The sequence below is a fragment of the Nicotiana tabacum genome, chromosome 1 (genome assembly GCF_000715075.1).
Source record: "Nicotiana tabacum cultivar K326 chromosome 1, ASM71507v2, whole genome shotgun sequence".
In the NCBI taxonomy this organism is placed as follows: Eukaryota; Viridiplantae; Streptophyta; class Magnoliopsida; order Solanales; family Solanaceae; genus Nicotiana; species Nicotiana tabacum.
In genome coordinates this window covers 77,709,314-77,736,719 of record NC_134080.1, presented here as the reverse complement: position 1 = coordinate 77,736,719, position 27,406 = coordinate 77,709,314, and the positions used below count along the sequence as shown (strand labels likewise).

General features: G+C 40.9%; 1 pseudogene; it reads right to left on the bottom strand.

Moving 5' to 3' along the window:
* The window catches only part of LOC107805198 (peroxisomal fatty acid beta-oxidation multifunctional protein AIM1-like), a 42,334-nt pseudogene extending 34,950 nt beyond the window's left edge, over positions 1-7,384 (bottom strand).
* Positions 7,385-27,406: the final 20,022 nt, after the last annotated feature.

The following is a 27,406-nucleotide window of genomic DNA, read 5'->3' as shown; positions in this document are numbered from 1 at the left end:
TAATCCCCAATGCATGCCTTGGATGCACATCTATATGCCTGAAGCTTCACTAAGCCTATCTTTGTAGTTGAGGATTGCATTCCTCCAATTATTGATAACGTCGATAACTAGTTCCCCCTTTCGTTGACGAGTATTTGTAAGCTCTATCATACTCACCGTGCGTCTTGTGCTATAAAAGCGATTGAGGAATTCTTGCTCTAGTTGATCCCAGCTGTCGATAGATCCAACCTCGAGGTCTGTGTACCAGTTAAAAGCATTTCCTTTTAGCGAGCGGACAAACTGCTTGATGATGTAATCTCCATAAGTCCCAGCATTATTGCACGTCTCCATGAAGTGCACAACATGTTGCTTTAGGTTACCTTTACCATCAAACTGTTGAAACTTCAAAGGTTGATAACCAGCAGACATCTTCAACATATCTACCCTTGCAGTGTATGGCTTTGCATATGTAAGAGAGGATTTGGCAGCAACTTCATATTTGTTCTTAATGGTTCCTTCGATGAACTCCTTCAGTTGATTGATTGGAATCATCCCTTCAGATGAGACAGGGATAGCCTTAGTGGATGCTGCTTGTTTTGGAGGAGAGTCACTCTCTAGAACTTCTGGGAGCTTGCCGGGTGCATAGGTGACGTTTTGACATTCATAGCTTCTTTGCTTTCAGACTTGGGTACGAACTTGCCCCACTTCCTGACTTCTTGCTTATCATTCGCATTGCGAGGTTCATAGATGGGTAGCCTTTCATTTCCAGTGGAGGCCATGCTCAATTCCATGTCGTAGGCACGAGTTGCAAGTTCTTCAAATGTTCTAGGTTTGATACCTTGCAAGATGTAGTGCAATCCCCAATGCATGCCTTGGATGCACATCTATATGCCTGAAACTTCACTAAGCCTGTCTTTGTAGTTGAGGATTGCATTCCTCCAATGATTGATAAAGTCGATAACTAGTTCCCCCTTTCGTTGACGAGTATTTGTAAGCTCTATCATACTCACCGTGCGTCTTGTGATATAAAAGCGATTGAGGAATTCTTGCTCTAGTTGATCCAAACTGAATGATGATCTTGTTCTTGAGATTGATCTTGATTGCTTGAACTTGACCTTGATTTGTTCTTCGTTCTTTAACTTGCACTTGATTTCTTGAACCTGAACTTGAAGCTTGAAACTTGTGGAGGAATTTGCAACGTTTGATCCACGAGCTCTTTCTTGCTTCTTGTTATAACTTCTGGTGTCTTTTCTGAGTTATGAAGACCCCTATTTATAGTTGTGGAAGGGAGGAGTCATGATAAGAACAAACTCTTTCCGACCAATCAAATTGAAGTGTGACGTGACCGTATTTGATTGGCCAGAACATGTCACTTGCACACGTGGCGCGATTTCATTGGCCTTTTAGTATGGCTGGGCATGCCTTGTCATTTTGACACATGGCACGATCCTATTGGATCTTTTGTTTGACTTGGCGTGCCACGCCATTTGACACGTGGCACCAAACTAGGCCTCTAGAAAGATGAAATCTTGGGCTTGATGAAGTGGGCTCATCACTCTAGCCCAATTAAATGGGCTAGCCCAATGGATTAAGACTTACTTATTTAATCCATTTATATTGGACTTATATAATTAATTCAATTATATTAGCCCATATCTTTATTTGGACCAATATATCTTGAATTTAAAATATAGTCTAAATTATTTTATGAATTTAATTTCAATAAAATTTATATGCCTACACACTGTTTTCAATTGATCAAAGAAAATGAAAATAATTAAAGGCTCAACTCAAGTAAGTGTCTATGTGTGTCTTTGAGGAAAAAGAAAGACTCTGTATGCGCGAATATATATATATATATATATATATTATTTACTATTTTCATTCCTTACATACTTATAGTCTGATCAATATTTGAAGTTAAAACTGGTATGTATTGATTCATACTAAGTAAAATTTTAAAAATTTACACACTACAAGATAAGTAGTGTAAATTGAAATTTTCATCATATCAAAACAGCCAAAGAATATATCTTAAAATGTTAGTCAATTTATACTATAAATTGAATAAAGTAAAGGAAAAAAGTGAAAAATAGTTTTGATGGAATGAAGTTTTTATTCATTTCCAAACCAGTACATCATAAAGAATACAAAGAGAGATCTATAGAGCAACTATCTATTCTTCTACCTATATAATGAAACTGTACAATTCCTTCCTATCTATCTATACATTTATTCTATTCATCTTCTATCTTTCCCTTTTATTCTCTTGTTTAATACTTCTACAATTCGAACCTTGCATTCTTCCTTGATTTGCTCACACACATTATATGGTCTAGGCACTGAACTCTTCCATACAGCTTCATTCCTACCTTTCCATACATAGTAGTTGGTTGCTGCTAAAGCTGCATATGCAAACTCTCTGATCAGTTTTACAACCATCTTCATTGCCACTCTTCTCCATAATAGCTGTCCCTCCAAGTTTGTGACTCTGATTTTTAGCCATTCCAATATTATGCCAATACATCTACTGGAGAACTGATATTCATAGAAAAGGTTTTCTATAGTTTCTTATTTATCCCCACACAACATACATAGGCCATCAGTATTTACATCTCTACTCCTAGCCTATCCTTAGTGAGCAGCTTCTTCTGCATAGTCAACCAACAAATGAAGCTGTGTTTTGGCATGTTCTGTTTACTCCATACCTATCGTCTCCATGGATATTTGTCTAGGGACCCTTTCAACCATTCATATCCTTTTTTTATTGTATATTTTCCTATACTTGACTGCCACCCCTTGTTTACATAACCTGTTGCCAGTTTGTTTCTAACAATACATATTTTCTTCCAGTACCAGCTACTGTCATTTGCTGCTTTATACTTCCACCATTCTACATCTTTAAGGTAAATATGGTTTATCCACTTGACCCATAATGAGTTAGTTTTTTGAGTGATATCCCACACATATTTCCCTATCACAGCCTCATTCCATGCTACACAGTCCTTTATTCCTATTCCTCCTTCCTGTTTTGGTCGGCACACAAGGTCCCAGGCTACTAAGGGCACTCTATTTGTTTCCACTTTGCCATCCCACAAGTAGTTCCTACACATTTTTGTAATACTTTTTAAGACTGCTTTGGGCAGTATGAAAATTGAAGCCCAATACGTATGTATGTGCATCAAGACTGCATTTATCATTTGCACTCGACCTGCATATGATAGATTCCTTGAACTCCAACTATTTATTCTGTTAGCCATCTTATCAACTAGTACCTGACAATCCACTTTTGAGATCTTCTTTGAGGAAATTGGGACTCCTAAATATTTGAATGGGAGTCTGCCCTTGCTATACCCTGTCATTTCACATAAATCCTTGATTTCTTTTGCTTCCATGTTCACTTCAAATATATTTGACTTCCCTGCATTTGTTGTTAGCCCAGAAGAGTTAGTGAGTGTTTGTAATCCTCTCTGTAATAGCATCACTGATTGGATTTTCCCTTTGCAAAAGAGAAGAACATCATCCGCAAATCATAAATGATTCAGCTGCAAGCTTCTACATTTGGTGTGGAATCTAAACCCCTCCATCTGTGTTACATGCTTCATTATCCTTGAGAAGTACTCCATATATATTACAAAGAGTAGAGGAGATATTGGATCTCCTTGTCTCAGACCCCTCTTCCCTTTTATATTTCCATAGAATCCTCCATTGATTGCCACTGTATATTGTGGTGTTGAGATGTATTCCATGATCCACCTAATGAATTTCATAGGGAAGTTTAGAGCGTGTAGCATTTCTTCCACAAACTCACACTCTATTGAATCATAGGCCTTCTTGAGATCTATTTTAATCAGGCAACTTTTTGTTGCTGCCTTCCTCTTGTATAGCCTAACCAAGTCTTGACATATTAGAATATTCTGTATGATTGTTCTCCCTGCTACAAAAGCAATTTGATTTTCTGAAATTATGTCTGGTAGAATAGTCTTCAATCTGTTGTATAGCATTTTGGAAATGACCTTATAGATTGTATTACAGCATGCAATAGGCCTGAAATCCCCTACTGTCTCTGCATGATTACTTTTAGGTATTACTGTGAAACTGTTCTGTTCATTGTTTTCAACAGTTTCCCTGATTCAAAAAATTCCAGTGCTGCCTCCTTCAGAGCTTTACCTGTTATTTCCCAACTATCTTTAAAAAATTTACTCCTATACCCATCTGGTCCTGGAGCTTTCTCACCATCTATTTTCCACAAAGCTTGTTTGACTTCTTTTTCTGTGAATTCTTCTGTCAGAAATTGTCTTTGCCCCTCTGTTACTATCTTGCCTTCCCTTACCAGTGGACTGTAAACATGTTCTCTCTTGTCTGTAGTAGATCCTAGCAAGTTTGAATAGAATTCCACAAAAACCTCTACTATCTCTTCCACATTTGTCACCCTGTTTCCCTTAGCCTTGATAGATAAGATCCTATTAGCATTTCTTCTTTCCTTCATGTAGCTATGGAAGTACTTGTTGTTTTTGTCACTTTGTTTCAGCCATTGTACTTTACTTTTCTTCCTCAGGAACTGGTCACTTGCTTTCTTGTTTCTCCTGTATCTGCTTGCCAGTTGCTGCTCTCTTTCAATAAGACCTTGGTTTAGGGGATTTTGTTGTGTGTGTTGCTGACATTCCTCCAAATCCTTCTTAGCTTGTTCTTCTTTTCCTTCTATGTTGCTGAATTTTGTTCTGTTTAGTTGCTTTAATACTCTCTTTAATCTGTTTACCTTCCCTACTATTTGGTACATTTTTGTTCCATTAATTTCCTTGTTCCAGCTTTCAGCCACTTTATCTTTGAAATCTGGATCCATACTCCACATGTTGAAATATTTGAAATGCCTATTCCCCATCTGCTTCCTGTTATCCCAACTAATGATAGTTGGGCTATGATCATACAACCCCTCAGTCATATAGTGAACAGTTGAGGCATGTAGTACTGTTATCCATTCAAAATTTGCTAGTACTCTATCAATTCTGCTCATTACTCTATCTTCTCCACTCTGTTTGTTGTTCCAAATGTAGAATGCACCAGTAGATTTAAGTTCTTGAAGGCAACATGTATCAACACATTGTCTGAACTCCTTTGTTTCAGCCACTGTTACTTTGCTTCCTATCCTTTCATCAGTATTTAGCACATTATTGAAGTCCCCAATCACTGCCCATGGGCCCTTATTTCACTTGTATATTTCTTCTATATCCTTCCACAAATTTCTTCTTAAAGCTATATCATTGTATGCATATATCATGGTAACATTAATATTCTCTCTTGTTCCTCTATGCTTGATTGTACTATGAATCAACTGATCTGTAGTTTTTTGAATATCTACCTAAAAAATGTTTGGTTTCCACAGTACCAAATCCTTCCCTTAGGATGCTGAGCCAAATTTGTTGTAAAGGACCACCCCTCACAAAGATTAAGAGAAGCTCTATGAGCTTTAGATCTCTTAATCTTTGTTTCTAGGAGACCAAATAGACTAGCTCCACTGTTGTGCATAAACAGATGTACTTCTCTCTGTTTATCTAGTATGTTTAGTCCCCTTACATTCCAGAATCTTAACTTATCCATTGGGCAGGGGTCTTTCCCCACCCCTCCCATGTCCTGACCCCTTCACCACTGGTTCTCCCTTAGGGTTAGAAGAACTAGCTTTATTCTGCCTCATTTTCTCTATGTCTCCACCTTTGTTGAGCACCTCAAATGTATTCCCTGTTACTATAACCATGGGATTGTTCTGTTGTTTCTCTACCACTTTTCCTTTTGCTTTGTTTTCATCTCTTTTGTTTTCCTTATTCTGAGTAGGGCCTTCTGTTGCTTTCTCTAACACTTTCTCTTTAGTTTTGCCTTCATCACTTGTGTTCTCCTTGTTCTGAATAGGGCCTTCTGTAGTTTTCTCCCCCTGTTCCAGCTGCTTTCTTCTAGTTTTTGCTTCTTCTCTATGTAGTTTCCAACATTCTTGTGACTCATGCCTAAAATATTTACAATTTGGACATAATGTTGGCTTCCATTCATAATACACCTCTTGCTTCACTATTCTCCCCACCTCATTCTCAAACATAACCTGCTTAGGGTATTGCTGATTTATAGATACTTCCACGAGAACTCTGGCAAATGCTAATCTCTCCTTATTTGTAGTAGCTCTATCTGCTTTTAATGGCTTCCCAATCAATCCAACTATTTTTGTTAAGGCATTCTTCCCCCAATACTTGATATCCAAGCCTTTTAGCCTTATCCACACTGGTATTCTATCTACATTTTCCTTACTTACATCCACATCCGGTTCCCAAGGCTTCACTACCATAGGCTTTTTATCAAACATCTGGACTCCATCTTCAATGACTTGAGTTCTACTTTCAACAGTGTGAAATCTAATCAGGAACACTCCTCTGTTTATTTGTGCAATTTTATCTATCCCCAACCCTCCCCATATTCTTCTGAAATATCCATCAATTACAGTCAACGGTGGATTTGATCCCAGTACATAGCATATCACTACTGTTTTCCAGTACACGAGTTCATCCTTGATATCATCCATCGTAATTTTGACATTTTCCCCTGCTATAACCTCGCTATTTAGGTCTAAGCCTTCACTACTTGGTGCTATGCCCACAGTTTTACTCCATGAATTAGTTATCGTATTCAATTGTACCTTGTTTGTTGCATTTATCTCCGTAATTTCCGCCTCCACTCTATCCGCCCAGGATCTATCTGAGTGAATCACCGGAGTTATTGCCGGATTCAATGGAGTCTTCATCACTTGAATTGTGTGCTCTGCATGTGCAATTGGCATTGTTGATGATCCTTGGTTGAAACCTAATGGCATAATTCCTTGGATTTCATTGATGTTCCTTGTCTTCTTTGCATCTGCTGACTGTGGAATTTCAGTTCTTCGCGATTGATTATTGGAGTTTTCTACCATGCGTTGTTGCCCTCCCCCTCCATTCTTCGTTCTTCTCGTCATTTCAGTGTTACCTGAGAGGAGAATTCATTCTAGAGAGAGAAAGCTTTTTTAGAAAAATAGTTTTGGAACCGATGGAGTAGAATTAATTTAGCGACTGAATATTTATATAGTTATATTGAAGAAGGCCGTCATGAGTTATAATAAAACTTCTAGTCATAGTAACATACATATGCAAGCGTCATCATACCTCAAATAAAGTTTCACACTGAATTAATTTCAGATAAAATGAAGAGATTATTGAGAGAATTTTTTTGGGAGAATACAACATATCTAAGTTTGAGAAAAAAAAACTATTATTAAAAGATTGCATATAAAATATTGGAAAAACAATATTAAGTAATTACCTGAAATGGTTAATGCATTAACTGGAGGATTGCAAATACTGATAATAGCAATGCCATCGTTTCCAGTTTCCATCCTCACTTGGGCGTTGGGAGTCATTGCTGCAAAATTAAATTCTGAAACTCGAAGCTCCATTCAATGAGTAACTTGAGAAAGTTTGCACCGGTTACTAAATAAAAAGTTTTCAATAATATATCTTACCAAATAAAAAAGGACTAACTGTTTATCATAGAATTAATAGATGCTCATGTATTTTGCTCGAAATTAAATGTAAGTTAAGGCTGTATTGTAGTCCGGGCTCGGCTCGGGACCGCGGGCCAAACAGGCCGGTTCAAGCAGACCCGGTCTCTAGTGGTGCATAAGCCCGTAGCGGGCCGGTCCAACCCAAATAGCCCGTGAGACTGGGACCATTAATCAACCGGGCCCAACGGGCTCCAACGACTATTTTTAAATTTTTTTTTTAAAAATGAACAACGGTCAGATTTTTAAAATCTAGCCGTTGACCATCAAAATTCAATCGTTTGGCACTTTAAAAAATAGCCATTTGGCCCCCAAACTTTGTTTTAACCCCAAACTTTTTATAATTATACTTTTTCCCAATTCTCAAAACTATAAATACCCCCCCCTATTCTTTTATTTTTATTCACAAATTTATCAATCTCTCTCAATCTCTCTCTAATTTTCTTCTATAATTGCTTACTTTATTATTGCAATTTCGTGAAAACTTGTGAAGTTGGTGAATTGAAGTATTCAAGTCTTCAACGATATTCAATTTTCAAGAAGTTGTTCGTCAATTCGGTAAACTCGTTCGAACTCTTAAGTTTTAATATTATAGTTTTGTTAGTTTTATTTAGTATAATTATAATTAATATGGCATTTTCTTTGAATTTTTTTTTGGTGGTAAGGGTTAGGGAAAATCTAAAATTGGTGAATCTAGTAGCCAAACTACTACTCTTCCCCTAGCTCCCCGACCCAGACCTGTTACCCGTCCTCCTCCACCTATTATTCTTGATAGTGATAATCCTTGTTTTCGATTTTCCGATAGTCAATTTTGCCATGATGTTGCACTAGGACAACAATTAAATGAAGAAGTTATGAATGCTCTTTATCCTAATGAAACTATCTTCGAAAATGATGAGGAAAATGATGATTTAGATGAAACGCAACCGAATTTAGGTGATACACATACTAGTCCTGTTAATAACCCAAATGATGCCCCGCCTGACCCTCCTGTAGTAACCCCTACTTTTAATAGACAACCTGCTAAACGGCCCGAAACATCTCTTGTTTGGCACTTTTTTACTCAACTAAGAGAACAAAATAAGGCTAAATGTAAAACTTATGGGTCTCAACTAGTTCATAAATTTACTGGAGACCGTAGCGGTACGAGTAGTTTGACTAGACACATAAAGACACACCCTAGAGATAAAGCTAGATTTTTACAAATGCAAGTTGCGCAAGAGGGGACAAGTGTAGATACTACGGTTAACCCTAGTACAGGTTCAAATTTAATTCCCGGTGACATTTTATATTATGATCCAAATAAAGACCGTGAAGAATTGGCAAAAATGGTTACTGTTATGTGCTTACCCTATAGTTTTCCTTCTAACCCTCATTTTGTGCATTATATTAGAAGAGTTTTTAATCCTACTTATAAAGGAAGTGTCACGACCCGGATTTCCCACCCTCGGGAGTCGTGATGGCGCCTACTAATGAGAGCTAGGCAAGCAAATCCTTAATTGCTTACTTCGTTAACATTACTTCTTTTAACAATGATCAGCGATAGCATGAAAGCGGCGGAATTAAATAAATATGTGGAAGAGTTAAATTTAAAGAAAACTGAACAATAATGTGAGAATCAACATATGCCTCTACCCAAGAACTGGTGTCACATTACTCACGAACTTCTAAGAATGCTAAATACAACCGTTTGAAAGAAAATATAAACTTTTTGTCTCGAATATATAAGATAACAGGCGGAAATAAAAGATAGAGGAGATGCCAGGCCTGCGAATGCCTACAAGGCTACCTCAGTGTCTCACTGGACTGAAGGCTGGCTCCCGCGCTACGGCTGTAGTCCAAAACCTGGATCCGTGCAAAAGAGCACAGAGCGTGGTATTAGCACAACCGGCCCCATGTGCTGGTAACTGTCTGGCCTAACCCCGGCGAGGTAGTGACGAGGCTAGGACCGGACTCCAGATAAACCTATACAGTTATATAATATATGGCGGAAAAGTAAACAAGTAATAAGCAGTTAAAGCTGGGGAAGGGGAACATGCTTCGGGGATAGCAGTTAAAAGAAATAACAGGGAATAATAAGGAAGCTAGCACTATAACTTCTATCACAAATGAAGAAAATAAAGGCAACTTTCACTTTCAGTTTCCTCTTGTTGCAGGCGTGCAACCCGATCCCATTTCTCATATCTCGTGGTAGGCGTACCACCCGCTCCCATTTTATTATATCTTTTGGTAGGTGTACCACCCGCTCCCATTTCATAATATCTTGTGGTAGGCGTACCACCTGCTCCCATTTCATAATAATCTTGTGGTAGGCGTACCACCCGCTCCCATTTCATCAATCTTGTGGTAGGCGTACCACCCGTTCCCATTTCATCAATCTTGTGGTAGGCGTACCACCCGCTCCCATTTCATAATATCTTGTAGTAGGCGTACCACCCGATCCTATTTCATAATATCTTGTGGTAGGCGTACCACCCGCTCCCATTTTATAATATCTTGTGGTAGGCGTACCACCCGCTCCCATTTCATCAATCTTGTGGTAAGCGTACCACCCGCTCCCATTTCATAATATCTTGTGGTATGCGTACCGCCCGCTCCCATTTCAGTTCATCACACAATCACAAGAAATCCCGGCAAGGGAACATAAGTAATATAATAACTTCCCGGCAAGGGAACAAAGATATCGAAATAGTCACCCCGGCAAGGGAGAATTAGCTATAACCAATCTCACTTTGCTAGTACTCAATTCAATTAATGGAAATACTTAATCATAGAGGATCATTAATTAATGTATACAAGGTGTCATTGAAAAACACAACAACTTTCAAGTTAAGACCCAAGGTCATGCTTGACACCAATGTATAGATACTCGTCACCATGCCTATACATCGTACTCAACAAGAAGCAAGTAGAAAATATGACTCAACTCCTAATTCCTCAAGCTAGGGTTAAACCAAACACTTACCTCGATGCCTTGAACACCACTCAAGTCTCAATTATAGCTTTACCTCTTGATTTCACCACCAACCCGCTCGAATCTAGTCATAAGTTACTTAATCACATTAATAAATGCTAAATGAATCAACCCCAATTCATGAAAATGAGTTTTCCAAAGTTTTACCCAAAAGTCAAAATTCACCCCCGGGCCCACGTGGTCGCAACCCGAGGTTCAAACCAAAACCCGATTACCCATTCCCCCACAAATTCAAATATATGGTTTGTTTTGAAATCGGACCTCAAATTGAGGTCCAAATCCCTAATTTTAGAAAAACCTAGGTTCTACCCACATCACCCAATTTCCCCATGAAAATCTTTAATTTGAAGTTAAAATCATGTTAAAAGATGTTAAGAAGTAAAGAAAATAAGTTAGAAATCACTTACCAATCATTTCGGAGAAGAAAGGTTGTTTGGAAAATCGCCTCTTATGTTTTGGGGTTTTGAAAAGTGTAAAATAACTGAAATTCACGTGTATTTATACCCCTCTGAAGTTCTCACCGCGGACCGTGCAAGAAGGACCACGGCCGCGCAAGCTCCCTGAAGACCTGCGGATCATTGCCCCGTGCGGACCACACCAAGCCGACCGCGGCCGCACAGCATCCACCGCGGACCGCTCAAGGCGACCGCGGTCGCGCTGGCCCCTCCGCGGCCGCACGTGATTGCTCGCGGACCGCGCAAGAGGGTTCAAAGACCTGTCAAAATTCCTGAACCTGCAACATCTGATCTTCTAAAGCCTAAGGCATCCCGGAACCTACTAGAAACTCACCCGAACCCTCGAAACTCTAAACCAAGCATGCACACTACCTCAAAAACACCCTACGAACATATTCGTGTGATCACTTCACCAATATAACATCATGAACATCGAATTGAGCCTCAAGATCCATGAAATTTCTCAGATTTCCTTTTAAACATCAATTTTTCCCAATTTGGGTCCGGATCACGTCAAACAACGTCCGTTTTTGACCAAACTTTACAGGAGTGATTCAAAACATATATAAGACTCGTACCGGGCGCTGGAACCAAAATACAAGCCTGATACCATTGCTTTCTAATCATATTTCATTTCCATTTTCTTTAAACATTTTCAGAGAACAATTTCACTTAAAAATTCATAACTCGGGCTGGGGACCTCGGAATTCGATTCCGGGCATACGCCCGAGTCCCATATTTTCCTACGAACCCTCCGGGATCGTCAAATCACGGGTTCGGGTCCGTTTACCTAAAATGTTGACCGAAGTCAAATTTATTCATTTCGAGGTAAAAACTTAGCAATTTTCACAAGATTTCACATTTAAGCTTTCCAGTTACGCGCCCGGACTGCGCACACAAATCGAGGCAACTCTAAATGAGGTTTTCAAGGCCTCGTAGACATAGATTTCAATTAAAAGTAGGTGATGACCCTTTTGGGTCGTCACATTCTCCACCTCTAAAACAATCGTTCGTCCTCGAACGGACAGAAGAAGGAAGTATCTGAGTCGGGGAAAAGATGATGATACCGGTCCCGCATATCGGACTTAGACTCCTAGGTCGATGCCTCAGGGGGATGACCTCTCCACTGAACACGAATCGAAGGAAAACTCTTCGACCTCAGCTGGCGAACCTGTCGGTCTAGAATATCCACCAGCTCCTCCTCATACGACAAATCCTTGTCCAACTGGACAGTGCTGAAATCTAACACATGGGATGGATCGCCGTGATATTTCCGAAGCATGGACACATGAAACACTGGATGCACGGATGATAAGCTAGGTGGCAATGCAAGTCTATAAGCCACATCTCCCACTCGATCAAGGATCTCAAATGGACCAATGAACCTAGGGCTAAGCTTGCCCTTCTTCCCAAATCTCATCACGCCCTTCATAGGCGACACTTAGAGCAACACCCGCTCACCAACCATGAAAACCACATCTCGAACCTTACGATCTGCATAGCTCTTTTGCCTGGACTGAGCTGTACGAAGCCTCTCCTGAATGATCCTCACCTTGTCTAAGGCCTTCTGAACCAAATCTGTACCCAACAACCGAGCCTCTCCCGGCTCAAACCATCCAACCGGAGATCGACACCGCCTACCATATAAAGCCTCATAAGGAGCCATCTGGATACTCGACTGGTAGCTGTTATTGTAGGCAAACTCTGCTAAAGGTAAGAAATGATCCCATGAACCTCCAAAGTCAATAACACAAGCTCAGAGCATATCCTCCAATATCTGAATAGTCCGCTCGGACTGTCCATCCATCTGAGGATGAAATGCTGTACTCAACTCAACCTGGTGCCTAACCCTCGCTGAATTGCTCTCCAGAAACACGAGGTGAACTGCGTACCTTGGTCCGAAATGATAGATATCGGAACACCATGAAGACGAACAATCTCTCGGATATAAATCTCAGCTAACCTCTCGGACGAATAGGAGACTGCCACAGGAATGAAATTCACTGACTTGGTCAGCCTATCAACAATGACCCAAACTGTATTGTACTTCTTCCGGGTCAACGGAAGTCCAGTAATGAAGACCATAGTGATTCTCTCCCACTTCCACTCGAGAAGCTCAATCCTTTGAAATAAACCACCAGGCCTCTGATGCTCATACTTAACCTGCCGACAATTCAAACACCGAGCCACATAGGCAACGATATCCTTCTTCATTTTACGCCATCAATAATGCTACCGCAAATCCTGATACATCTTCGCGGCGCCCGGATGGATAGAGTACCGGAACTATGGGCCTCCTATAAAATCAACTCTTGAAGCCCATCCATATTAGGCACACAAACTCGACCCTGCAATCTCAGAACTCCATCATCACCTAAGGTAACCTACTTGGCACCCTCACACTGCACCGTGTCTCTAAGGACACACAAATGGGGATCATCAAACTGCCGATCACGGATACGCTCCAATAACGAAGAACGAGCGACCGTGTAAGCTAATACTCGACTAGGCTCAGAAATATCCAACCTCACAAATCGATTGGCCAAAGCCCGAACATCCAAAGCAAGTGGCCTCTCACCGACTGTAATATAAGCAAGACGGCCCATACTGGCTGATTTTTTACTCAAAGCATCGGCCACCACGTTGTCCTTTCCCGGGTGATATAGGCTAGTGATGTCATAATCTTTCAACAACTCCAACCACCTCCTCTACCTCAAATTCAACTCCTTTTGCTTGAACAAATACTGAAGACTCTTATGATCCGTGAACACCTCACATGCCACGCCATACAGGTAATGCCTTCAAATCTTCAATGCGTGAACAATGGCTGCCAACTCCAAATCATGCACTGGATAGTTCTTCTCATGAACCTTCAACTGCCTCGAAGCATAGGCAATGACCTTGCCATCCTGCATCAACACTGCACCAAGTCCAATGTGAGATGCATCACAATAAATGGTGTAAGGCCCTGAACATGTGGGGAAAATTAACACCGGCGCCGAAGTCAGGTCTGTCTTGAGCCTCTAAAAGCTCGCCTCACACTCGTCCAACCATCTGAACGGGGCACCCTTCTGGGTCAACCTGGTCATCGGGGCTGCAACAGATGAGAACCCCTCTACGAACCGACTTTAGTAGCCTGCCAATCCCAAGAAACTCCGAATCTCTATAGCTGATGCTGGTCTAGGCCAGTTCTTGACTGCCTCAATCTTCTTTGGATCAACCTGAATACCCTCTGCTGATACAACGTGACCCAGGAATGCCACTGAACTCAACCAGAACTCACACTTCGAGAACTTAGCATATAACTGACTATCCTTCAGAGTCTAAAGAACTACTCTGAGGTGTTGCTCGTGCTCCTCCAAGCTGCGGGAATTTATCAGGATATCATCAATAAAGACTATCACGGACAAGTCCAAATAAGGCCTGAACACTCGGTTCATCAACTCCATAAATGCTGCTGGGGCATTGGTCAACCCGAATGACATAACCAAGAACTCATAATGCCCGAATCGAGTGCGGAAAGCTGTTTTAGGGACATTGGTTTCCCTAATTCTCAACTGGTGGTAGCCAGATCTCAAGTCAATCTTTGAAAATACCTTGGAACCTTGAAGCTAATCGAACAAATCATCAATCCTTGGCAGTGGATACTTATTCTTAATTGTAACCTTGTTCAATTACCGGTAATCTATGCACATTCTCATCGAACCATCCTTTTCCTTTACAAACAAAACCGGCGCACCCCAAGGCGAAATGATGGGTCTAATGAAACCCTTCTCAAGCAAATCTTGCAACTGTTCCTTTAACTCTTTCAACTCTGGCGGGGCCATACGATATGGCGGAATAGAAATGGGCTAAGTGCCCAGAGCCAGATCAATGTAGAAATCAATGTCCCGGTTGGGTGGCATCCCCAGCAGGTCTGAAGGGAAAACCTCAGGAAACTCACGAACCACGGGCACAGAATCAATATAGGGAACCTCAGCACTGGAGTCACGAACATAAGCCAAATATGCCAAACACCCCTTCTCGACCATACGCCGAGCCTTCACATACGAAATAATACTTCGGGTAGAATGACCAGGAGTCCCTCTCCACTCTAAACGGGGAAAACCCGGTAAGGCTAAGGTCATGGTCTTGGCATGACAATCCAAGATAGCATGGTACGGGGATAACCAATCCATTCCCAATATAACATCGAAGTCGACCATGTCTAAAAGCAACAAATCAACACGGGTCTCAAGACCCCCAAAACACTACAATACAAGAACGATGAACTCGGTCAACCACAATAGAATCACCCACCGGTGTAGACACATAAATAGGAATACTCAATGAATCACTAGGCATGACCAGGTACGGGGCAAAATAAGATGACACGTACGAATACGTAGACCCTGGATCAAATAACACTGAAGCATCTCTATCACAAACTAGTATAGTACCTATAATGACTGTATCTTAAGACTCAGCCTCGGGCCTGGCTGGAAGTGCATAACATCGGGGCTGGGCCCCACCACCCTGAACTGCCTCTCTGGGACAGCCTACTGCTGGTTGGCCTCCACCTCTAGCGGCTTGAGCTCCACCTCTAGGACCTCTACCTCCACCTCTAACACCTCTGCCTCGCCTTTAACTAGCTGGGTAGGCTGTGTGACATCTGGTGCCTGTACCATAGCATGAGAACCCTGATGCGGAGAACTGCTCGAAGCTCAAGGGCAATACCTAGCAATGTGCCCCATGTCGCCACAAGTAAAATAAGCCCTCGGTTGCTGGGGCTGACGACCCTGGAAATTTTGAAGTGGCGGTGCACTGATAGGTGGTGATGGTGCACTGTAAGGCTGCTGATCAGAATAGTGCGTCTGAGAACCACGACCACCTGAAGTACCATGGGAGACCTGAAGATCTGATTGAAAGGGCCTAGGAGGATGGCCTCTACCATATGAATCTCTACCTCCAGACGAGGTACCACTGAATCTACCTGAATGACGGGGCCGCTTATCCGACCCATGACCACCTCCCTGTGACAGAACCATCTCAACTCTGCAGGACACATTGGTCACCTCCTGAAATGTAATCTCACTCTCGGGCCTCCTTGGCCATCTGAAGACGAATCGGCTGAATAAGACCATCAATAAACCTCCTCACCCTCTCTCTCTCGGTTGGAAGTATGACAAGAGCATGGCGAGCTAGATCGGTGAACCTGGTCTCATACTGAGTGACCTTCATAGAACCTTACTGAAGGCGCTCAAACTGCCTCCGATAGGCTTCTCTCTGCATCACGGGGAGAAACTTCTCCAGAAACAACACTAAAAACTGCTCCCATGTCAAAGATGGCGATCTGGCTGGTCTCGCTAAGCAATAATCCCTCCACCAAGTCTTGGCGGATCCAGATAAGCAAAATGCAGCAAAATCGACCCCATTGGTCTCAACAATGCCCATGTTCCTGAGAACCTCGTGGCAGCTGTATAGGAAATCCTGGGGATCCTCAGAAGGAGCTCCGCTGAAAGTAGTAGTGAAGAGCTATGTGAATCTGTCCAGTCTCCACAAAACATCGGCGGACATAGGCGCTCCATCGCCGGTCTGAGCCACTACACCCAACTGAACTGCCACCACTGGATGAACTGTTGGAACCTAAATCTGGGGAGCTACCTACTCCGAAGTGCATGTAGCAGGAGTCTGAGCCCCTCCTCCAGCCTGAGAACTGGGGTAGCGATAAACCCCTCTAGGACCTGAGCTGGGCCCACCGGAACTGTTGGGGCTGGAACCTCCTCCTCAAAATCAACCTGAGGCTCCGCCATTGGTGCTGCTGCTCGGGGCTGAGCTCTGCCCCTACCCCGGCCTCTAGCACGACCTCGGCCTTGCCTCTGCCCCTAGTGGGAGCTGCTGTAGGGGGCTCAGGCTGCTGAGCAGTAGATGAGGAAGCGCGTGTTCTCTCCATCTGCGAAGAACAGAGTAGAAGTTCAATTAGCATTTGAGGAACACATGCGCACGACAAGAAAGAACAAAAGTGAAGTTTTCCTAACTCGGTAGCCTCTGGGGGATAAATACAGACGTCTCTGTACCGATCCCTCAGACTCTACTGAGCTTGTCCATGAATTGTGAGACCTATGTAACCTAGAGCTCTAATACCAACTTGTCACGACCCGGATTTCCCACCCTCGGGAGTCGTGATGGCGCCTACTAATGAGAGTTAGGCAAGCCAATCCTTAACTGCTTACTTCGTTAACATGTACTTCTTTTAACAATGATTGGCGATAGCATGAAAGCAACAGAATTAAATAAATATGTGGAAGACTTAAATTTAAAGAAAATTGAACAATAATGCGAGAATCAACATATGCCTCTACCCAAGAACTGGTGTCACATTACTCACAAACTTGTAAGAGTGCTAAATACAATCGTTTGAAAGAAAATATAAACTGTTTGTCTCGAATATATGACATAACAGACGAAAATAAAAGATAGAGGAGGCGCCAGGCCTGCGAATGCCTGCAAGGCTACCTCAGTGTCTCACTGGACTGAAGGCTAGATCCCACGCTACGCTGCTGTCTAAAACCTGGATCTGTGCAAAAGAGCACAGAGCGTAGTATCAGCACAACCGGCCCCATGTGCTGGTAAGTGTCTGGCCTAACCCCGACGAGGTAGTGACGAGGCTAGGACCAGACTCCAGCTAAACCTGTACAGTTATATAATATATGGCGGAAAAGTAAACAAGTAATAAGCAGTTAAAGCTGGGGAAGGGGAACATGCTTCGGGGATAGCAGTTAAAAGAAATAACAGGGAATAATAAGGAAGCTAGCATTATAACTTCTATCACAAATGAAGAAAATAAAGGCAAATTTCACTTTCAGTTTCCTCTTGTTGCAGGCGTGCAACCCGATCCCATTTCTCATATCTCGTGGTAGGCGTACCACCCACTCTCATTTCATTCTATCTCGTGGTAGGCGTACCACCCGCTCCCATTTCATTATCTCTTGTGGTAGGTGTACCACCCGCTTTTATTTCATAATATCCTGTGGTAGGCGTACCACCTGCTCCCATTTCATAATATCTTGTGGTAGGCATACCACCCGCTCCCATTTCATAATAATCTTGTGGTAGGCGTACCACCCGCTCCCATTTCATCAATCTTGTGGTAGGCGTACCACCCGTTCCCATTTCATCAATCTTGTGGTAGGCGTACCACCCGCTCCCATGTCATAATGTCTTGTTGTAGGCGTACCACCCGATCCCATTTCATAATATCTTGTGGTAGGCGTACCACCCGCTCCCATTTCATAATATCTTGTGGTAGGCGTACCACCCGTTCCCATTTCATAATATCTTGTGGTAGGCGTACCACCCGCTCCCATTTCATCAATCTTGTGGTAGGCATACCAATCGCTCCCATTTCATAATATCTTGTGGTAGGCGTACCACCCGCTCCCATTTCAGTTCATCACACAATCACAAGAAATCCCGGCAAGGGAACATAAGTAATATAATAAATTCCCGGAAAGGGAACAAGGATATCGAAATAGTCATTCCGGCAAGGGAGAATCAGCTATAACCAATCTCACTTTGCTAGTACTCAGTTCAATGAATGGAAATACTTAATCATAGAGGATCATTAATTAAAGTATACAAGGTGTCATTCAAAAACACAACAACTTACAAGTTAAGACCCACGGTCATTCTTGACACCAATGTATAGATACTCGTCACCATGCCTATATGTCGTACTCAACAAGAAGCAAGTAGCAAATATGACTCAACTCCTAATCCCTCAATCTAGGGTTAAACCAAATACTTACCTCGATGCCTTGAATACCACTCAAGTCTCAATTATAGCTTTACCTCTTGATTCCACCACCAACCCGCTCGAATCTAGTCATAAGTTACTTAATCACATTAATAAATGCTAAATGAATCAACCCCAATGCATGAAAATGAGTTTTCCAAAGTTTTACCCAAAAGTCAAAATTCACCCCCGGGCCCACGTGGTCGCAACCCAAGGTTCGGACCAAAACCCGATTACCCATTCCCCCACAAATTCAAATATATGGTTTGTTTTGAAATCGGACCTCAAATTGAGGTCCAAAACCCTAATTTTAGAAAAACCTAGGTTCTACCCACATCACCCAATTTCCCCATGAAAATCTTTGATTTGAAGTTGAAATCATGTTAAAAGATGTTAAGAAGTGAAGAAAATAAGTTAGAAATCACTTACCAATCGTTTCGGAGAAGAAAGTTTTTTTGGAAAATCGCCTCTTATGTTTTGGGGTTTTGAAAAGTGTAAAATAACTGAAATTCACGTGTATTTATACCCCTATGAAGTTTCCACCGCGGACCGCGCAAGAAGGACCGCGGCCGCGCAGGCTCCCTGAAGACCTGCAGATCATTTCCCCGTGCGGAGCGCACCAAGCCGACCGCGGCCGCACAACACCCACCGAGGACCGCTCAAGGCGACCGCGGCCGCGCTGGCCCCTCTGCGGCCGCAGGTGATTGCTCGCGGACCGCGCAAGAGGGTTCAGAGACCTGTCAAAATTCCTGAACCTGCAATATCTGATCTTCTAAAGCCTAAGGCATCCCAGAACCTACTAGAAACTCACCCGAGCCCTCGAAACTCTAAACCAAGCATGGATACTACCTCAAAAACACCCTACGAACATATTCGTGTGATCACATCACTAATATAACATCATGAACATCGAATTGAGCCTCAATATCCATGACATTTCTCAAATTTCCTTTTAAACATCAATTTTCCCAATTTGGGTCTGGATCACATCAAACGACGTCCGTTTTTTGACCAAACTTTACAGGAGTGATTCAAAACATATATAAGACTCGTACCGGACACCTGAACCAAAATACGGGCCCGATACCATTGCTTTCTAATCAGATTTCATTTCCATTTTCTTTAAACATTTTCAGAGAACAATTTTACTTAAAAATTCATAACTCGGGCTGGGGACCTCGGAATTCGATTCTGGGTATACGCCCGAGTCCCATATTTTCCTACGGACCCTCCGGGATCGTCAAATTATGGGTTTGAGTCTACCTAAAATGTTGACCGAAGTCAAATTTATTCATTTCGATGTCAAAATTTAGCAATTTTCACAAGATTTCACATTTAAGCTTTCCGGCTACGAGCTCGGACTGCGCACACAAATCGAGGCAACTCTAAATGAGGTTTTCAGGGCCTCAAAGACATAGATTTCAATTAAAAACAGGTGATGACCCTTTTGGGTCGTCAAGATGGCCTCGCGCAACCGTAAAGAGCGATATTTATAAATATAAACATGAATATGAACAATATTTGCGCTATTTATTTACTCATATAGTTTGTCGCATTGCTATTACTACTGATATTGGTAGAAGTAGTAATGACTGTGATTATCTAACTGTTACAAGTCATTGTAAAGATGAGGAGTGGATAATGCAAAAGCGCATTATTGCTTATAGAATAATTAATTCACGCCATACAAGTAAGTTTATTGCTAACACAGCTGCAGATATTTGTAGATATTTTTGCATTAGAGATAAAATTATGTCGGTTTCAATGGATAATGCTTCTAGTAACACTAACTCTATAGGCTTGCTTACAACTACACTAAATCCTGCATTTAATAATATTTTTCATGTTAGATGTATTTGTCATATTTACCATTTAATCGTTGGTGCTGGTATGAAAGTTTTAAATGTAGAAATTGAAAATGGTTAAAATGGCTCTTAATTGGCTTTTTTATTCAAACCGTAGAAGTAGACTTAGAGACTATTTTAAAAAATGTGATGAATTTGGCCTTAGAGAAAGAAAGGTTCCTAAAGCTTGTCCAACTAGATGGAATTACATGTATGAAAGTTTAGTTATTGCATATGAATGTAAGAACCCAATCAGCGCAACGTATAATGCTCGTGTAGGTGATGATGATGATGAGCACCTTACAAATCAAGATTGTAGTAGTGTTAAAATGCTTGTAGACTTTTTAGAACAATTTCATATTGCTACAAATGAATTATCTGGCCAATATTATCCTACTATTTCGAACTGTTTAGTTTATATTGCAGTACTTGTAGATTTATTTACTCAATTTTCAGAGGGTGGAGTAATTTATCAAGAAGCTATTAATTGAGCTTCTTGAACGGAGTTCTTGGACGGAGTTCAGGGGTTCTCAAGGTGATAATTTTGGTAATAGTTCACAACTAATTGAGCTTAAAGTTTATTTGTAGCAGGGACTTGAATCAGAGAATCCCGATGGCTCCTTCGATGTTTTGGAATGGTGGAAGGACAAACAAAAACACTATCCGGTTCTTTTAAGGATGACTCGAGATATTTTAAGTGTTCAAGCTTCAACAGTGGCATCAGAGAGCGCATTCAGTCAAGCGAGACTTCAAATCGATGATCATAGAGCGTCTATGAGGGAGAGCTTGGAAAAATCAGTACTCTTCAGAGATTGGATCCGTTCGGAAAGAAGAAATTTTGGACTTGTAGAATCACAACCGGAGATAGATGAAGCTTATGAAGAAATGCTAGCGGAACTTGCGCAGGATGCTACTTCGCCCGGAAGCGGTGATGAACAAGCTTCTTTTCCACCACCACCAACGGAAATTCCTCCGGACCTTGAAGGATTTATGAGATTTGTTAGAGATAATACATAGACTAACATATAACTTGTATTTTGGCACATCTTCCTTAGTTTTTTCCCTTTTAATGGTGGTATTAGTACCTTGTTGTGCTCATTCTATTGGGGGGAGTAAGACTAAGAAAGATATTGCCATTCTTTGTTAATGTCGTAATAGTAAAATATATAAGACATTCCCTTGAATATTTCTTTGCAATTTATTTTGTGTTTAAATTTGATATAGTATATATATATATATATATATATCTAATACATATAAACTATATATATATATATATACATACATATATATAAGGCAATATATACATACTATATATACTATATATATTTATATAGCTATATATAAGTAATTTATACTAGTATATACATATATAGTTTACAAGAAAGTGCCTTAGATAAAAAAAATTAAAAAAAATAGCCTATATATATGTGTGTGTATATATATATATATATATATATATATATATATATATATATATATATATATATATAACATACAATATATATATATATATATATATATAAGGCACTATATATATCTCTAATACATATATATATATATATATATATCTAATACATATAAACTATATATATATACATACATATATATAAGGCAATATATATATTACATAAGGCAATATATAATTATATATACACATAACACACCCTTATATATACATACTATACATACTATATATACTATATATATTTATATAGCTATATGTAAGCAATTTATACTAATATATACATATATAGTTTACAAGAAAGTGCCTTAGATAAAAAAATAGCCCGGAACGAAAAAAGCCCGTTGGGCCCGTTTAGGCCTGCGGGCCCGACCCATTTCGCCCGGGACCATGTGGGCTTAGGACCACCGTGGGTTGGTTCCACACATTGGGACCGTGAAGCCTGAGACCGTTTGGCCCGGGACCGCCTCAGCCCGGCCCGCCTAAAACCCAGGCCCGTTTAGGCCCGAGCCATAATACAGCCTTAAATTGTAAGTTGATAAAATTGAATGTTGGGTTTTATGGGTCTATGTGTTGATAATAAACCCCCTACAAAAATAATATTCACGGTAATAAAAGCGGAATAATAACGTAGCACCGAGATATGGTAATTAACAAGAATAAAAAAATAACAACGACACCAAGATTTTTACGAGAAAAACCCTTTTGAATAAGGGAAAAAAACTCACGGCCCTGAGAAGAACAACTTATATCATTATAGCAAGGATTTTACACTTTGTAGGTCCGAGTAAAATACTCAAAAGACCACTACAACACTCAAAATAAATAACCCTCTTTTGATATTTCCACCTCACTATAATATCACTCACTCTCTATTTTTCTCACAGACTATTTTCTTATACCATGTCTGTGAAACCTCACTCTTTCTTTCTAACTCTCAGATATATTTTTCCTTTGATATTGATGTATAAAATGAGAGCCGAAGCTCTCCTTTTATAGGCAGAGCCTCGCCTACTACATTTGACATTGCCTTCTGCACGCCTACCGAATTTGACACAAAAAGAAAGAAACATGGGCTGCTAATAAGGAAGAAAATTTTCTTCCTTGATTTATGGGATGGACCTTACAAACCTCCCCTTCCAGTCCTATTCACCTGAAGGAGGTAACACCAGAGGTTCTAGTTTGAGTGTATGCCGACAAGTTCTTTGCATAGCTCAAACTTGTCTCTTGGTACCACTTTGGTCAGCATATCCGAAGGATTCTCACTTGTATGGATCTTCTTTACCTGCATAGACCTATCCTCTATCATTTCTTGAATCCAATGATATCTCACGTCGATATGCTTCATCCTTGCATGATACATGGTGTTTTTGCTCAGGTCTATTGCACTTTGACTGTCACAATAGACGACATACTCCTTCCGATGCAATCCAAGCTCTTGAAGGAAACCGTTTGAGCCATACCATCTCTTTGCCAGCTTCAGTAGTCGCAATATACTCTGCTTCAGTTGTAGAGAGTGCGACACACTTCTGCAACCTCGACTGCCATGATATAGCTCCCATTGAAAATGTAAACAAATATACAGTAGTGGATTTTCTGTTATCAATGTCACCTGCCATATCAGCATCTGTATAGCCCTTCAAGATTGGATCCGATACTCCAAAGCACAAACAATCTCATGTGATACCTCTTAGGTACCTGAGTATCCACTTGACTGCTTCCCAATGTTCTTTTCCAGGATTTTCAAGAAACCTGCTGACAACACCAACTGCGTGAGCAATATCAGGTCTAGTACATACCATTGCATACATCAAGCTTCCGACTGCTGAAGAATAAGGAACTCTAGCCATGTTCCCTTTCTCCTCTTCTGTTGTAGGACAAATCTTTTTGCTCAACTTTAGCTGACTAGCAAGAGGTGTGCTGACTGGCTTAGCATTCTTCATGTTGAAACGTTCTAGTACACGTCCAATGTACTTCTCCTGAGATAGCCACAACTTTCTACTTGTTCTATCTCGAACTATCTTCATCCCTAGAATTTGTTGTGCTGGGCTCAAGTCCTTCATATCAAATGACTTGGACAAATCTCTCTTCAACTTTACGATCAGCCCCTTGTCTTTTCCTACAATGAACATGTCATCCACATACAACAATAATATAATAAAGTTATTCTCAAAAAATCTTTTGAAGTTTACACATGGATCAGAATTGGTCTTTAGGTATGTTTGACTTTTCATGAATGAGTCAAGCTTCATGTACCACTGCCTTGGTGCCTGCTTCAATCCATAAAGACTCTTATTCAATTTGCACACCATGTGTTTCTTTCCAGGTACTTCAAATCCTTCTGGCTGCTCCATATAAATCTCATCTTCCAAATCTCCATGAAGAAATGTAGTTTTCACATCCAACTGCTCCACTTCAAGATCTAGGCTAGCTGCTAAGCTCAAAATTATTCGAATAGAAGTCATTTTGACAACAGGTGAGAAAATTTTGTCAAAATCAATACCTTTCTTCTGTTCGAAGCCTTTAACCACCAATCGAGCTTTGTATCTGACTAGCTTGCCATTTTCATCTTTCTTGAGTTTAAAGACCCATTTGCATTTGAGTGGTCATTTACCCTTTCGAAGTTCAACCAACTTGTACATGCCATTTTTCTGTAGAGATTCCATCTCTTCTTGCATGGCTTTCAACAACTGGTTCTTTTTTGGATGGGAAAACACCTCCTTAAGACTTTATGGCTCCCCCTCATCACTGATGAAGACATACTATGTGGAAAGGGTACCTGCATGACTCTACCCTTCGCCTCTCTGATCTCCTCAGAGGTTGGGTTTGTTCTTCTTCCTGAGTGGGGTGCTCCACTTCCTCGATACCTTCATCAAGTTGCTCCCCCTGCTCAATAATCTCACCAGGTTGCTCCCCCTGCTCGGCAACCTCGTCGGTCGTACTTTCTACACTTGTGGGATTGTTAGAAGTAGAAGGAATAGTAACAAGGTTAGGAATTATACCATTCTTTGCCTTTTCTGACATATCAGCAGCAGTTCCAACTTCACTTTCTCGGAAGACTACATCTTTGCTTCTGATGACCTTCTTCTTTACAGGATCCCACAATCTGTACCCGAACTCTTCATCTCCATATCCGATAAATATGCAGGGAATAGATTTATCATCTAGCTTTGTTCTCTGCTCTTTTGGTATATGGGCAAAAGCTCTGCAACCGAACACCTTTAGATGCGAGTATGACATCTCCTTGATGGTCCAAACGCTCTTTGGGATGTCAAACGCCAACAGAACTGATGGACTCCTATTGATCAGGTAACATGCTATCTGAACTGCTTTACCCCAGAATGACTTAGGCAGTTTAGCCATTTTGAGCATGCTTCTCACCTTCTCCATAATGGTGCGGTTCATCCTCTCGGTAACGCCATTGTGCTGTGGGGTTCCAGGAACTGTCTTTTCATGTCTGATCCCATGACTTGAACAATACTCTTCAAAATTCCTTGAAGTGTACTCACCTCCCTTGTCACTTCGGAGACGCTTTAGCTTTCGACCCGTCTCCTTTTCTACTAGAGCATGAAACTTATGGAAAACTTGAAACACCTGATATTTGGTTTTCAAAATATAAACCCATAATTTTCGTGAAGCATCATCAATAAAAGTAACAAAATATTTGTTACCGCCCATTGATTCAATTTCCATTGGGCCACAAACATCAGAATATACTAAATCAAGTATATTCAATTTTCTTTCAGACGATGTCTGAAATGAGACTCTATGCTGCTTACCAAATAAACAGTAGTCACAAGGTTTTACCGTTGTACCTTTGGCATAAGAAATGAGTGATTTCTTGGCAAGAATCTGCAATCCCTTCTCGCTCATATGACCCATTCTTTTGTGCCACAAATATGCAGAAATCTTATCTTGTGCCGCATTCAATTCACCTTGGTATATTTATGCATTTGTCCGGTACAACATGCCACGAGAAACTCCCTTTACAATCACCGATGATCCCTTAGTGAGTCTCCATTTTTGATTTGCAAAATAGTTCTCGTATCCATCTCGGTCTAAAGCAATTCCCGAGATCAAGTTCATCCGCAAATCAGGTACATGCCGCACATCCTTTAAAACCAATGTGCATCCGACATTTGTCTTGATACAAATGTCACCATTCCCCGCAATCTTTGAGTAACTTGTGTTACCCATTCTAACTGTGCCGAAATAACCTGCTACATATCTGCAAGAAAGATCTCTTACCGGAGTGGCATGGTAAGATGCCACTGTGTCAACCACCCATTCCGACTCTGGACCTGACAGGTGCATGCATTCCTCTTCCTCATTTATAAAGAGGACAACATTATCATTGTTTTGCACCATGGCGGTTGTGTTGTCGTCATTCTTCTGGCCACTTATTTAACCTTTGCCCTTCCTTGGATTTGAGCAATCTCTTTTGAAGTGACCTGGTTGATCATAGTTGTAGCAATTTCTGGTTCTTGATTTGGATCGGTTCTTTGACTTCCCACGAGCTTCGGATCTACCATAGTTGCTCGAACTCCTTTGATAACTCCTGCCTCTACCTTCTGTGATAAGAGCCTGTCCTTGATTTTTAGGCTTCTTTCTCATCTTCTCATTGAGTAAAAGAGCCGATGTGACATCTTTCAACTTAATAGTAGTCTTACCGTGCAGGATGGTTGTTGCCAAATTATCGTACGAAGATGACAACGAGTTTAATAGCAAGATGGCTTTATCTTCTTCCTCGATTTTCACTCCGAGATTGGCAAGCTGTGTGATTAATCCATTAAGCACATTTAAATGTGACAAAAAATTCGTACCTTCACCCATGTGTAGAGCGTATAACTGCTTCTTCAGGTACAATTTATTTGTCAGCATTTTGGACATGTATAGGCTTTCCAACCTTGTCCAAATTCCACGTGCAGTGTTTTCATCAATGATGTTATTTACCACATCATCTGATAAGTGCAACCTGATTGCACTAGCAGCTCTTTCATCCAAGTCAGCCCAATTCTTAGCTTTCATGGTATCATGCTTTTTGGCATCAGCATCTAGTACCTTGTGTAATCCTTGTTGGATGAGCAGATCCCTCATCCTTCTTTGCCATGTTGAGAAACCTTTATCTCCGTTGAATTTTGCTACCTCGTACTTTACTCCGGACATTTTTATTTTTCACCGAGTATAGTACTACCGATAGTGAATAGTATTTTAGTGAACGAGCGAAACCTGGCTCTGATACCAGTTGTTATGAATAAACCCCCTACAAAAATAATCACGGTAATAAAAACAGAATAATAACGTAGCACCGAGATACGGTAATTAACAAGAATAAAAGAGTAACA